Genomic DNA, 15,186 nt, shown 5'->3' on the forward strand with positions numbered 1-15,186 from the left:
CCCCCCAAAAAAAAAGAAATATATATATATATATTTCTTGAGCACTATTCAAGTTAACAAATGTATTCTTTTGTCTGTATCAAATTTGAGGAGGCTATTATGTTATTATGCAGGAAGGGATGCAAAAAGTTGGGGTCACAGCTGATGAGAGAATTCCTTGGAGTGCAATTTTAGATTGTTATCGAAATGTATTTCATAAAACTAGATTACCAATCGATCTCAAGGACAAATGGCGCAATATAATGAAAAAAGAGGGTTCATAGCTGAAAAAAATATTCAATTTCATAGAAATAATAGAAAAAAATTTCAATTCCATAGATAAAATTGAAAAAAATAACTTATATAAATGAAATAAAAAAATTAATTCCATAGAAGAATGCAAAAAAAAATTAAATTCCATAGAAGAAATAAAAAAAAATTACAAAGAAGAAAATGAAAATATTATTGTTCAATTTTGTAAAGATTTTTTATATTACTAAAATTTAAAAAATAAAATATATATATGTTTTCTATGTCAGTAACAGACATACATTGATATTGCCCAAGTTCAAAGTTTTGAGGCTTTATGAGGAATTAATAATTGCAACCTCCCCCCCACACCACCCCCCCCCCCCCCAAAAAAAAAGAAATATATATATATATATTTCTTGAGCACTATTCAAGTTAACAAATGTATTCTTTTGTCTGTATCAAATTTGAGGAGGCTATTATGTTATTATGCAGGAAGGGATGCAAAAAGTTGGGGTCACAGCTGATGAGAGAATTCCTTGGAGTGCAATTTTAGATTGTTATCGAAATGTATTTCATAAAACTAGATTACTAATCGATCTCAAGGACAAATGGCGCAATATAATGAAAAAAGAGGGTTCATAGCTGAAAAAAATATTCAATTTCATAGAAATAATAGAAAAAAATTTCAATTCCATAGATAAAATTGAAAAAAATAACTTATATAAATGAAATAAAAAAATTAATTCCATAGAAGAATGCAAAAAAAAATTAAATTCCATAGAAGAAATAAAAAAAAATTACAAAGAAGAAAATGAAAATATTATTGTTCAATTTTGTAAAGATTTTTTATATTACTAAAATTCAAAAATATACACACATATATATATGTATATATATATAAATAGTTTCTATGTCAGTACCAGACAAACATTGATATTGCCCAAGTTCAAAGTTTTGAGGCTTTATCAGGAATTAATAATTGCAACCTCCCCCCCACACCACCCCCCCCCCCCCCAAAAAAAAGAAATATATATATATATATATTTCTTGAGCACTATTCAAGTTAACAAATGTATTCTTTTGTCTGTATCAAATTTGTGGAGGCTATTATGTTATTATGCAGGAAGGGATGCAAAAAGTTGGGGTCACAGCTGATGAGAGAATTCCTTGGAGTGCAATTTTAGATTGTTATCGAAATGTATTTCATAAAACTAGATTACCAATCGATCTCAAGGACAAATGGCGCAATATAATGAAAAAAGAGGGTTCATAGCTGAAAAAAATATTCAATTTCATAGAAATAATAGAAAAAAATTTCAATTCCATAGATAAAATTGAAAAAAATAACTTATATAAATGAAATAAAAAAATTAATTCCATAGAAGAATGCAAAAAAAAATTAAATTCCATAGAAGAAATAAAAAAAAATTACAAAGAAGAAAATGAAAATATTATTGTTCAATTTTGTAAAGATTTTTTATATTACTAAAATTTAAAAATATACACACATATATATATGTATATATATATAAATAGTTTCTATGTCAGTACCAGACAAACATTGATATTGCCCAAGTTCAAAGTTTTGAGGCTTTATCAGGAATTAATAATTGCAACCTCCCCCCCACACCACCCCCCCCCCCCCAAAAAAAAGAAATATATATATATATATTTCTTGAGCACTATTCAAGTTAACAAATGTATTCTTTTGTCTGTATCAAATTTGAGGAGGCTATTCTGTTATTATGCAGGAAGGGATGCAAAAAGTTGGGGTCACAGCTGATGAGAGAATTCCTTGGAGTGCAATTTTAGATTGTTATCGAAATGTATTTCATAAAACTAGATTACCAATCGATCTCAAGGACAAATGGCGCAATATAATGAAAAAAGAGGGTTCATAGCTGAAAAAAATATTCAATTTCATAGAAATAATAGAAAAAAATTTGAATTCCATAGATAAAATTGAAAAAAATAACTTATATAAATGAAATAAAAAAATTAATTCCATAGAAGAATGCAAAAAAAAATTAAATTCCATAGAAGAAATAAAAAAAAATTACAAAGAAGAAAATGAAAATATTATTGTTCAATTTTGTAAAGATTTTTTATATTACTAAAATTTAAAAATATACACACATATATATATGTATATATATATAAATAGTTTCTATGTCAGTACCAGACAAACATTGATATTGCCCAAGTTCAAAGTTTTGAGGCTTTATCAGGAATTAATAATTGCAACCTCCCCCCCACACCACCCCCCCCCCCCCCCCCAAAAAAAAAGAAATATATATATATATATTTCTTGAGCACTATTCAAGTTAACAAATGTATTCTTTTGTCTGTATCAAATTTGAGGAGGCTATTATGTTATTATGCAGGAAGGGATGCAAAAAGTTGGGGTCACAGCTGATGAGAGAATTCCTTGGAGTGCAATTTTAGATTGTTATCGAAATGTATTTCATAAAACTAGATTACCAATCGATCTCAAGGACAAATGGCGCAATATAATGAAAAAAGAGGGTTCATAGCTGAAAAAAATATTCAATTTCATAGAAATAATAGAAAAAAATTTCAATTCCATAGATAAAATTGAAAAAAATAACTTATATAAATGAAATAAAAAAATTAATTCCATAGAAGAATGCAAAAAAAAATTAAATTCCATAGAAGAAATAAAAAAAAATTACAAAGAAGAAAATGAAAATATTATTGTTCAATTTTGTAAAGATTTTTTATATTACTAAAATTTAAAAAATAAAATATATATATGTTTTCTATGTCAGTAACAGACATACATTGATATTGCCCAAGTTCAAAGTTTTGAGGCTTTATGAGGAATTAATAATTGCAACCTCCCCCCCACACCACCCCCCCCCCCCCCCCCAAAAAAAAAGAAATATATATATATATATTTCTTGAGCACTATTCAAGTTAACAAATGTATTCTTTTGTCTGTATCAAATTTGAGGAGGCTATTATGTTATTATGCAGGAAGGGATGCAAAAAGTTGGGGTCACAGCTGATGAGAGAATTCCTTGGAGTGCAATTTTAGATTGTTATCGAAATGTATTTCATAAAACTAGATTACTAATCGATCTCAAGGACAAATGGCGCAATATAATGAAAAAAGAGGGTTCATAGCTGAAAAAAATATTCAATTTCATAGAAATAATAGAAAAAAATTTCAATTCCATAGATAAAATTGAAAAAAATAACTTATATAAATGAAATAAAAAAATTAATTCCATAGAAGAATGCAAAAAAAAATTAAATTCCATAGAAGAAATAAAAAAAAATTACAAAGAAGAAAATGAAAATATTATTGTTCAATTTTGTAAAGATTTTTTATATTACTAAAATTCAAAAATATACACACATATATATATGTATATATATATAAATAGTTTCTATGTCAGTACCAGACAAACATTGATATTGCCCAAGTTCAAAGTTTTGAGGCTTTATCAGGAATTAATAATTGCAACCTCCCCCCCACACCACCCCCCCCCCCCCCCAAAAAAAAGAAATATATATATATATATATTTCTTGAGCACTATTCAAGTTAACAAATGTATTCTTTTGTCTGTATCAAATTTGAGGAGGCTATTCTGTTATTATGCAGGAAGGGATGCAAAAAGTTGGGGTCACAGCTGATGAGAGAATTCCTTGGAGTGCAATTTTAGATTGTTATCGAAATGTATTTCATAAAACTAGATTACCAATCGATCTCAAGGACAAATGGCGCAATATAATGAAAAAAGAGGGTTCATAGCTGAAAAAAATATTCAATTTCATAGAAATAATAGAAAAAAATTTCAATTCCATAGATAAAATTGAAAAAAATAACTTATATAAATGAAATAAAAAAATTAATTCCATAGAAGAATGCAAAAAAAAATTAAATTCCATAGAAGAAATAAAAAAAAATTACAAAGAAGAAAATGAAAATATTATTGTTCAATTTTGTAAAGATTTTTTATATTACTAAAATTTAAAAATATACACACATATATATATGTATATATATATAAATAGTTTCTATGTCAGTACCAGACAAACATTGATATTGCCCAAGTTCAAAGTTTTGAGGCTTTATCAGGAATTAATAATTGCAACCTCCCCCCCACACCACCCCCCCCCCCCCAAAAAAAAGAAATATATATATATATATTTCTTGAGCACTATTCAAGTTAACAAATGTATTCTTTTGTCTGTATCAAATTTGTGGAGGCTATTATGTTATTATGCAGGAAGGGATGCAAAAAGTTGGGGTCACAGCTGATGAGAGAATTCCTTGGAGTGCAATTTTAGATTGTTATCAAAATGTATTTCATAAAACTAGATTACCAATCGATCTCAAGGACAAATGGCGCAATATAATGAAAAAAGAGGGTTCATAGCTGAAAAAAATATTCAATTTCATAGAAATAATAGAAAAAAATTTGAATTCCATAGATAAAATTGAAAAAAATAACTTATATAAATGAAATAAAAAAATTAATTCCATAGAAGAATGCAAAAAAAAATTAAATTCCATAGAAGAAATAAAAAAAAATTACAAAGAAGAAAATGAAAATATTATTGTTCAATTTTGTAAAGATTTTTTATATTACTAAAATTTAAAAATATACACACATATATATATGTATATATATATAAATAGTTTCTATGTCAGTACCAGACAAACATTGATATTGCCCAAGTTCAAAGTTTTGAGGCTTTATCAGGAATTAATAATTGCAACCTCCCCCCCACACCACCCCCCCCCCCCCCCCCCCAAAAAAAAAGAAATATATATATATATATTTCTTGAGCACTATTCAAGTTAACAAATGTATTCTTTTGTCTGTATCAAATTTGAGGAGGCTATTATGTTATTATGCAGGAAGGGATGCAAAAAGTTGGGGTCACAGCTGATGAGAGAATTCCTTGGAGTGCAATTTTAGATTGTTATCGAAATGTATTTCATAAAACTAGATTACCAATCGATCTCAAGGACAAATGGCGCAATATAATGAAAAAAGAGGGTTCATAGCTGAAAAAAATATTCAATTTCATAGAAATAATAGAAAAAAATTTCAATTCCATAGATAAAATTGAAAAAAATAACTTATATAAATGAAATAAAAAAATTAATTCCATAGAAGAATGCAAAAAAAAATTAAATTCCATAGAAGAAATAAAAAAAAATTACAAAGAAGAAAATGAAAATATTATTGTTCAATTTTGTAAAGATTTTTTATATTACTAAAATTTAAAAATATACACACATATATATATGTATATATATATAAATAGTTTCTATGTCAGTACCAGACAAACATTGATATTGCCCAAGTTCAAAGTTTTGAGGCTTTATCAGGAATTAATAATTGCAACCTCCCCCCCACACCACCCCCCCCCCCCCCCCCCCAAAAAAAAAGAAATATATATATATATATTTCTTGAGCACTATTCAAGTTAACAAATGTATTCTTTTGTCTGTATCAAATTTGAGGAGGCTATTATGTTATTATGCAGGAAGGGATGCAAAAAGTTGGGGTCACAGCTGATGAGAGAATTCCTTGGAGTGCAATTTTAGATTGTTATCGAAATGTATTTCATAAAACTAGATTACCAATCGATCTCAAGGACAAATGGCGCAATATAATGAAAAAAGAGGGTTCATAGCTGAAAAAAATACTCAATTTCATAGAAATAATAGAAAAAAATTTCAATTCCATAGATAAAATTGAAAAAAATAACTTATATAAATGAAATAAAAAAATTAATTCCATAGAAGAATGCAAAAAAAAATTAAATTCCATAGAAGAAATAAAAAAAAATTACAAAGAAGAAAATGAAAATATTATTGTTCAATTTTGTAAAGATTTTTTATATTACTAAAATTTAAAAATATACACATATATATATATATATATAAATAGTTTCTATGTCAGTACCAGACAAACATTGATATTGCCCAAGTTCAAAGTTTTGAGTCTTTATCAGGAATTAATAATTGCAACCTCCCCCCCCCCACACCACGCCCCCCCCCCCCCCCCCCCCAAAAAAAAAAGAAATATATATATATATATTTGTTGAGCACTATTCAAGTTAACAAATGTATTCTTTTGTCTGTATCAAATTTGAGGAGGCTATTCTGTTATTATGCAGGAAGGGATGCAAAAAGTTGGGGTCACAGCTGATGAGAGAATTCCTTGGAGTGCAATTTTAGATTGTTATCGAAATGTATTTCATAAAACTAGATTACCAATCGATCTCAAGGACAAATGGCGCAATATAATGAAAAAAGAGGGTTCATAGCTGAAAAAAATATTCAATTTCATAGAAATAATAGAAAAAAATTTCAATTCCATAGATAAAATTGAAAAAAATAACTTATATAAATGAAATAAAAAAATTAATTCCATAGAAGAATGCAAAAAAAAAATTAAATTCCATAGAAGAAATAAAAAAAAATTACAAAGAAGAAAATGAAAATATTATTGTTCAATTTTGTAAAGATTTTTTATATTACTAAAATTTAAAAAATAAAATATATATATGTTTTCTATGTCAGTAACAGACATACATTGATATTGCCCAAGTTCAAAGTTTTGAGGCTTTATGAGGAATTAATAATTGCAACCTCCCCCCCACACCACCCCCCCCCCCCCCCCCCCCCAAAAAAAAGAAATATATATATATATATTTCTTGAGCACTATTCAAGTTAACAAATGTATTCTTTTGTCTGTATCAAATTTGAGGAGGCTATTCTGTTATTATGCAGGAAGGGATGCAAAAAGTTGGGGTCACAGCTGATGAGAGAATTCCTTGGAGTGCAATTTTAGATTGTTATCGAAATGTATTTCATAAAACTAGATTACCAATCGATCTCAAGGACAAATGGCGCAATATAATGAAAAAAGAGGGTTCATAGCTGAAAAAAATATTCAATTTCATAGAAATAATAGAAAAAAATTTCAATTCCATAGATAAAATTGAAAAAAATAACTTATATAAATGAAATAAAAAAATTAATTCCATAGAAGAATGCAAAAAAAAAATTAAATTCCATAGAAGAAATAAAAAAAAATTACAAAGAAGAAAATGAAAATATTATTGTTCAATTTTGTAAAGATTTTTTATATTACTAAAATTTAAAAAATAAAATATATATATGTTTTCTATGTCAGTAACAGACATACATTGATATTGCCCAAGTTCAAAGTTTTGAGGCTTTATGAGGAATTAATAATTGCAACCTCCCCCCCACACCACCCCCCCCCCCCCCCCAAAAAAAAGAAATATATATATATATATTTCTTGAGCACTATTCAAGTTAACAAATGTATTCTTTTGTCTGTATCAAATTTGAGGAGGCTATTATGTTATTATGCAGGAAGGGATGCAAAAAGTTGGGGTCACAGCTGATGAGAGAATTCCTTGGAGTGCAATTTTAGATTGTTATCGAAATGTATTTCATAAAACTAGATTACCAATCGATCTCAAGGACAAATGGCGCAATATAATGAAAAAAGAGGGTTCATAGCTGAAAAAAATATTCAATTTCATAGAAATAATAGAAAAAAATTTCAATTCCATAGATAAAATTGAAAAAAATAACTTATATAAATGAAATAAAAAAATTAATTCCATAGAAGAATGCAAAAAAAAATTAAATTCCATAGAAGAAATAAAAAAAAATTACAAAGAAGAAAATGAAAATATTATTGTTCAATTTTGTAAAGATTTTTTATATTACTAAAATTTAAAAATATACACACATATATATATGTATATATATATAAATAGTTTCTATGTCAGTACCAGACAAACATTGATATTGCCCAAGTTCAAAGTTTTGAGGCTTTATCAGGAATTAATAATTGCAACCTCCCCCCCACACCACCCCCCCCCCCCCCCCCCAATAAAAAGAAATATATATATATATATTTCTTGAGCACTATTCAAGTTAACAAATGTATTCTTTTGTCTGTATCAAATTTGAGGAGGCTCTTCTGTTATTATGCAGGAAGGGATGCAAAAAGTTGGGGTCACAGCTGATGAGAGAATTCCTTGGAGTGCAATTTTAGATTGTTATCGAAATGTATTTCATAAAACTAGATTACCAATCGATCTCAAGGACAAATGGCGCAATATAATGAAAAAAGAGGGTTCATAGCTGAAAAAAATATTCAATTTCATAGAAATAATAGAAAAAAATTTGAATTCCATAGATAAAATTGAAAAAAATAACTTATATAAATGAAATAAAAAAATTAATTCCATAGAAGAATGCAAAAAAAAATTAAATTCCATAGAAGAAATAAAAAAAAATTACAAAGAAGAAAATGAAAATATTATTGTTCAATTTTGTAAAGATTTTTTATATTACTAAAATTTAAAAATATACACACATATATATATGTATATATATATAAATAGTTTCTATGTCAGTACCAGACAAACATTGATATTGCCCAAGTTCAAAGTTTTGAGGCTTTATCAGGAATTAATAATTGCAACCTCCCCCCCACACCACCCCCCCCCCCCCCCCCAAAAAAAAAGAAATATATATATATATATTTCTTGAGCACTATTCAAGTTAACAAATGTATTCTTTTGTCTGTATCAAATTTGAGGAGGCTATTATGTTATTATGCAGGAAGGGATGCAAAAAGTTGGGGTCACAGCTGATGAGAGAATTCCTTGGAGTGCAATTTTAGATTGTTATCGAAATGTATTTCATAAAACTAGATTACCAATCGATCTCAAGGACAAATGGCGCAATATAATGAAAAAAGAGGGTTCATAGCTGAAAAAAATATTCAATTTCATAGAAATAATAGAAAAAAATTTCAATTCCATAGATAAAATTGAAAAAAATAACTTATATAAATGAAATAAAAAAATTAATTCCATAGAAGAATGCAAAAAAAAATTAAATTCCATAGAAGAAATAAAAAAAAATTACAAAGAAGAAAATGAAAATATTATTGTTCAATTTTGTAAAGATTTTTTATATTACTAAAATTTAAAAATATACACACATATATATATGTATATATATATAAATAGTTTCTATGTCAGTACCAGACAAACATTGATATTGCCCAAGTTCTAATTTTTGAGGCTTTATCAGGAATTAATAATTGCAACCTCCCCCCCACACCACCCCCCCCCCCCCCCAAAAAAAAGAAATATATATATATATATTTCTTGAGCACTATTCAAGTTAACAAATGTATTCTTTTGTCTGTATCAAATTTGAGGAGGCTATTATGTTATTATGCAGGAAGGGATGCAAAAAGTTGGGGTCACAGCTGATGAGAGAATTCCTTGGAGTGCAATTTTAGATTGTTATCGAAATGTATTTCATAAAACTAGATTACCAATCGATCTCAAGGACAAATGGCGCAATATAATGAAAAAAGAGGGTTCATAGCTGAAACAAAATATTCAATTTCATAGAAATAATAGAAAAAAATTTCAATTCCATAGATAAAATTGAAAAAAATAACTTATATAAATGAAATAAAAAAATTAATTCCATAGAAGAATGCAAAAAAAAATTAAATTCCATAGAAGAAATAAAAAAAATTACAAAGAAGAAAATGAAAATATTATTGTTCAATTTTGTAAAGATTTTTTATATTACTAAAATTTAAAAATATACACACATATATATATGTATATATATATAAATAGTTTCTATGTCAGTACCAGACAAACATTGATATTGCCCAAGTTCAAAGTTTTGAGGCTTTATCAGGAATTAATAATTGCAACCTCCCCCCCACACCACCCCCCCCCCCCCCAAAAAAAAGAAATATATATATATATATTTCTTGAGCACTATTCAAGTTAACAAATGTATTCTTTTGTCTGTATCAAATTTGAGGAGGCTCTTCTGTTATTATGCAGGAAGGGATGCAAAAAGTTGGGGTCACAGCTGATGAGAGAATTCCTTGGAGTGCAATTTTAGATTGTTATCGAAATGTATTTCATAAAACTAGATTACCAATCGATCTCAAGGACAAATTGCGCAATATAATGAAAAAAGAGGGTTCATAGCTGAAAAAAATATTCAATTTCATAGAAATAATAGAAAAAAATTTGAATTCCATAGATAAAATTGAAAAAAATAACTTATATAAATGAAATAAAAAAATTAATTCCATAGAAGAATGCAAAAAAAAATTAAATTCCATAGAAGAAATAAAAAAAAATTACAAAGAAGAAAATGAAAATATTATTGTTCAATTTTGTAAAGATTTTTTATATTACTAAAATTTAAAAATATACACACATATATATATGTATATATATATAAATAGTTTCTATGTCAGTACCAGACAAACATTGATATTGCCCAAGTTCAAAGTTTTGAGGCTTTATCAGGAATTAATAATTGCAACCTCCCCCCCACACCACCCCCCCCCCCCAAAAAAAAAGAAATATATATATATATATTTCTTGAGCACTATTCAAGTTAACAAATGTATTCTTTTGTCTGTATCAAATTTGAGGAGGCTATTATGTTATTATGCAGGAAGGGATGCAAAAAGTTGGGGTCACAGCTGATGAGAGAATTCCTTGGAGTGCAATTTTAGATTGTTATCGAAATGTATTTCATAAAACTAGATTACCAATCGATCTCAAGGACAAATGGCGCAATATAATGAAAAAAGAGGGTTCATAGCTGAAAAAAATATTCAATTTCATAGAAATAATAGAAAAAAATTTCAATTCCATAGATAAAATTGAAAAAAATAACTTATATAAATGAAATAAAAAAATTAATTCCATAGAAGAATGCAAAAAAAAATTAAATTCCATAGAAGAAATAAAAAAAAATTACAAAGAAGAAAATGAAAATATTATTGTTCAATTTTGTAAAGATTTTTTATATAACTAAAATTTAAAAATATACACACATATATATATGTATATATATATAAATAGTTTCTATGTCAGTACCAGACAAACATTGATATTGCCCAAGTTCAAAGTTTTGAGGCTTTATCAGGAATTAATAATTGCAACCTCCCCCCCACACCACCCCCCCCCCCCCCCAAAAAAAAGAAATATATATATATATATTTCTTGAGCACTATTCAAGTTAACAAATGTATTCTTTTGTCTGTATCAAATTTGAGGAGGCTATTATGTTATTATGCAGGAAGGGATGCAAAAAGTTGGGGTCACAGCTGATGAGAGAATTCCTTGGAGTGCAATTTTAGATTGTTATCGAAATGTATTTCATAAAACTAGATTACCAATCGATCTCAAGGACAAATGGCGCAATATAATGAAAAAAGAGGGTTCATAGCTGAAAAAAATATTCAATTTCATAGAAATAATAGAAAAAAATTTCAATTCCATAGATAAAATTGAAAAAAATAACTTATATAAATGAAATAAAAAAATTAATTCCATAGAAGAATGCAAAAAAAAATTAAATTCCATAGAAGAAATAAAAAAAAATTACAAAGAAGAAAATGAAAATATTATTGTTCAATTTTGTAAAGATTTTTTATATTACTAAAATTTAAAAATATACACACATATATATATGTATATATATATAAATAGTTTCTATGTCAGTACCAGACAAACATTGATATTGCCCAAGTTCAAAGTTTTGAGGCTTTATCAGGAATTAATAATTGCAACCTCCCCCCCACACCACCCCCCCCCCCCCCCCCCAAAAAAAAAGAAATATATATATATATATTTCTTGAGCACTATTCAAGTTAACAAATGTATTCTTTTGTCTGTATCAAATTTGAGGAGGCTATTCTGTTATTATGCAGGAAGGGATGCAAAAAGTTGGGGTCACAGCTGATGAGAGAATTCCTTGGAGTGCAATTTTAGATTGTTATCGAAATGTATTTCATAAAACTAGATTACCAATCGATCTCAAGGACAAATGGCGCAATATAATGAAAAAAGAGGGTTCATAGCTGAAAAAAATATTCAATTTCATAGAAATAATAGAAAAAAATTTGAATTCCATAGATAAAATTGAAAAAAATAACTTATATAAATGAAATAAAAAAATTAATTCCATAGAAGAATGCAAAAAAAAATTAAATTCCATAGAAGAAATAAAAAAAAATTACAAAGAAGAAAATGAAAATATTATTGTTCAATTTTGTAAAGATTTTTTATATTACTAAAATTTAAAAATATACACACATATATATATGTATATATATATAAATAGTTTCTATGTCAGTACCAGACAAACATTGATATTGCCCAAGTTCAAAGTTTTGAGGCTTTATCAGGAATTAATAATTGCAACCTCCCCCCCACACCACCCCCCCCCCCCCCCCCCCCCCCAAAAAAAAGAAATATATATATATATATTTCTTGAGCACTATTCAAGTTAACAAATGTATTCTTTTGTCTGTATCAAATTTGAGGAGGCTATTATGTTATTATGCAGGAAGGGATGCAAAAAGTTGGGGTCACAGCTGATGAGAGAATTCCTTGGAGTGCAATTTTAGATTGTTATCGAAATGTATTTCATAAAACTAGATTACCAATCGATCTCAAGGACAAATGGCGCAATATAATGAAAAAAGAGGGTTCATAGCTGAAAAAAATACTCAATTTCATAGAAATAATAGAAAAAAATTTCAATTCCATAGATAAAATTGAAAAAAATAACTTATATAAATGAAATAAAAAAATTAATTCCATAGAAGAATGCAAAAAAAAATTAAATTCCATAGAAGAAATAAAAAAAAATTACAAAGAAGAAAATGAAAATATTATTGTTCAATTTTGTAAAGATTTTTTATATTACTAAAATTTAAAAATATACACACATATATATATATATATAAATAGTTTCTATGTCAGTACCAGACAAACATTGATATTGCCCAAGTTCAAAGTTTTGAGTCTTTATCAGGAATTAATAATTGCAACCTCCCCCCCCCCACACCACGCCCCCCCCCCCCCCCAAAAAAAAAAGAAATATATATATATATATTTCTTGAGCACTATTCAAGTTAACAAATGTATTCTTTTGTCTGTATCAAATTTGAGGAGGCTATTCTGTTATTATGCAGGAAGGGATGCAAAAAGTTGGGGTCACAGCTGATGAGAGAATTCCTTGGAGTGCAATTTTAGATTGTTATCGAAATGTATTTCATAAAACTAGATTACCAATCGATCTCAAGGACAAATGGCGCAATATAATGAAAAAAGAGGGTTCATAGCTGAAAAAAATATTCAATTTCATAGAAATAATAGAAAAAAATTTCAATTCCATAGATAAAATTGAAAAAAATAACTTATATAAATGAAATAAAAAAATTAATTCCATAGAAGAATGCAAAAAAAAAATTAAATTCCATAGAAGAAATAAAAAAAAATTACAAAGAAGAAAATGAAAATATTATTGTTCAATTTTGTAAAGATTTTTTATATTACTAAAATTTAAAAAATAAAATATATATATGTTTTCTATGTCAGTAACAGACATACATTGATATTGCCCAAGTTCAAAGTTTTGAGGCTTTATGAGGAATTAATAATTGCAACCTCCCCCCCACACCACCCCCCCCCCCCCCCCCCCCCCCAAAAAAAAAGAAATATATATATATATATTTCTTGAGCACTATTCAAGTTAACAAATGTATTCTTTTGTCTGTATCAAATTTGAGGAGGCTATTATGTTATTATGCAGGAAGGGATGCAAAAAGTTGGGGTCACAGCTGATGAGAGAATTCCTTGGAGTGCAATTTTAGATTGTTATCGAAATGTATTTCATAAAACTAGATTACCAATCGATCTCAAGGACAAATGGCGCAATATAATGAAAAAAGAGGGTTCATAGCTGAAAAAAATACTCAATTTCATAGAAATAATAGAAAAAAATTTCAATTCCATAGATAAAATTGAAAAAAATAACTTATATAAATGAAATAAAAAAATTAATTCCATAGAAGAATGCAAAAAAAAATTAAATTCCATAGAAGAAATAAAAAAAAATTACAAAGAAGAAAATGAAAATATTATTGTTCAATTTTGTAAAGATTTTTTATATTACTAAAATTTAAAAATATACACACATATATATATATATATATAAATAGTTTCTATGTCAGTACCAGACAAACATTGATATTGCCCAAGTTCAAAGTTTTGAGTCTTTATCAGGAATTAATAATTGCAACCTCCCCCCCCCCCCACACCACGCCCCCCCCCCCCCCAAAAAAAAAAAGAAATATATATATATATATTTCTTGAGCACTATTCAAGTTAACAAATGTATTCTTTTGTCTGTATCAAATTTGAGGAGGCTATTATGTTATTATGCAGGAAGGGATGCAAAAAGTTGGGGTCACAGCTGATGAGAGAATTCCTTGGAGTGTAATTTTAGATTGTTATCGAAATGTATTTCATAAAACTAGATTACCAATCGATCTCAAGGACAAATGGCGCAATATAATGAAAAAAGAGGGTTCATAGCTGAAAAAAATATTCAATTTCATAGAAATAATAGAAAAAAATTTCAATTCCATAGATAAAATTGAAAAAAATAACTTATATAAATGAAATAAAAAAATTAATTCCATAGAAGAATGCAAAAAAAAATTAAATTCCATAGAAGAAATAAAAAAAAATTACAAAGAAGAAAATGAAAATATTATTGTTCAATTTTGTAAAGATTTTTTATATTACTAAAATTTAAAAATATACACACATATATATATATATATGTATATATATATATAAATAGTTTCAATGTCAGTACCAGACAAACATTGATATTGCCCAAGTTCAAAGTTTTGAGGCTTTATCAGGAATTAATAATTGCAACCTCCCCCCCCCACACCACGCCCCCCCCCCCCCCCAAAAAAAAAAAGAAATATATATATATATATTTCTTGAGCACTATTCAAGTTAACAAATGTATTCTTTTGTCTGTATCAAATTTGAG

Source organism: Carex rostrata, chromosome 13, assembly GCF_964058835.1.
Source record: "Carex rostrata chromosome 13, lpCarRost1.2, whole genome shotgun sequence".
NCBI classification, from domain to species: Eukaryota; Viridiplantae; Streptophyta; class Magnoliopsida; order Poales; family Cyperaceae; genus Carex; species Carex rostrata.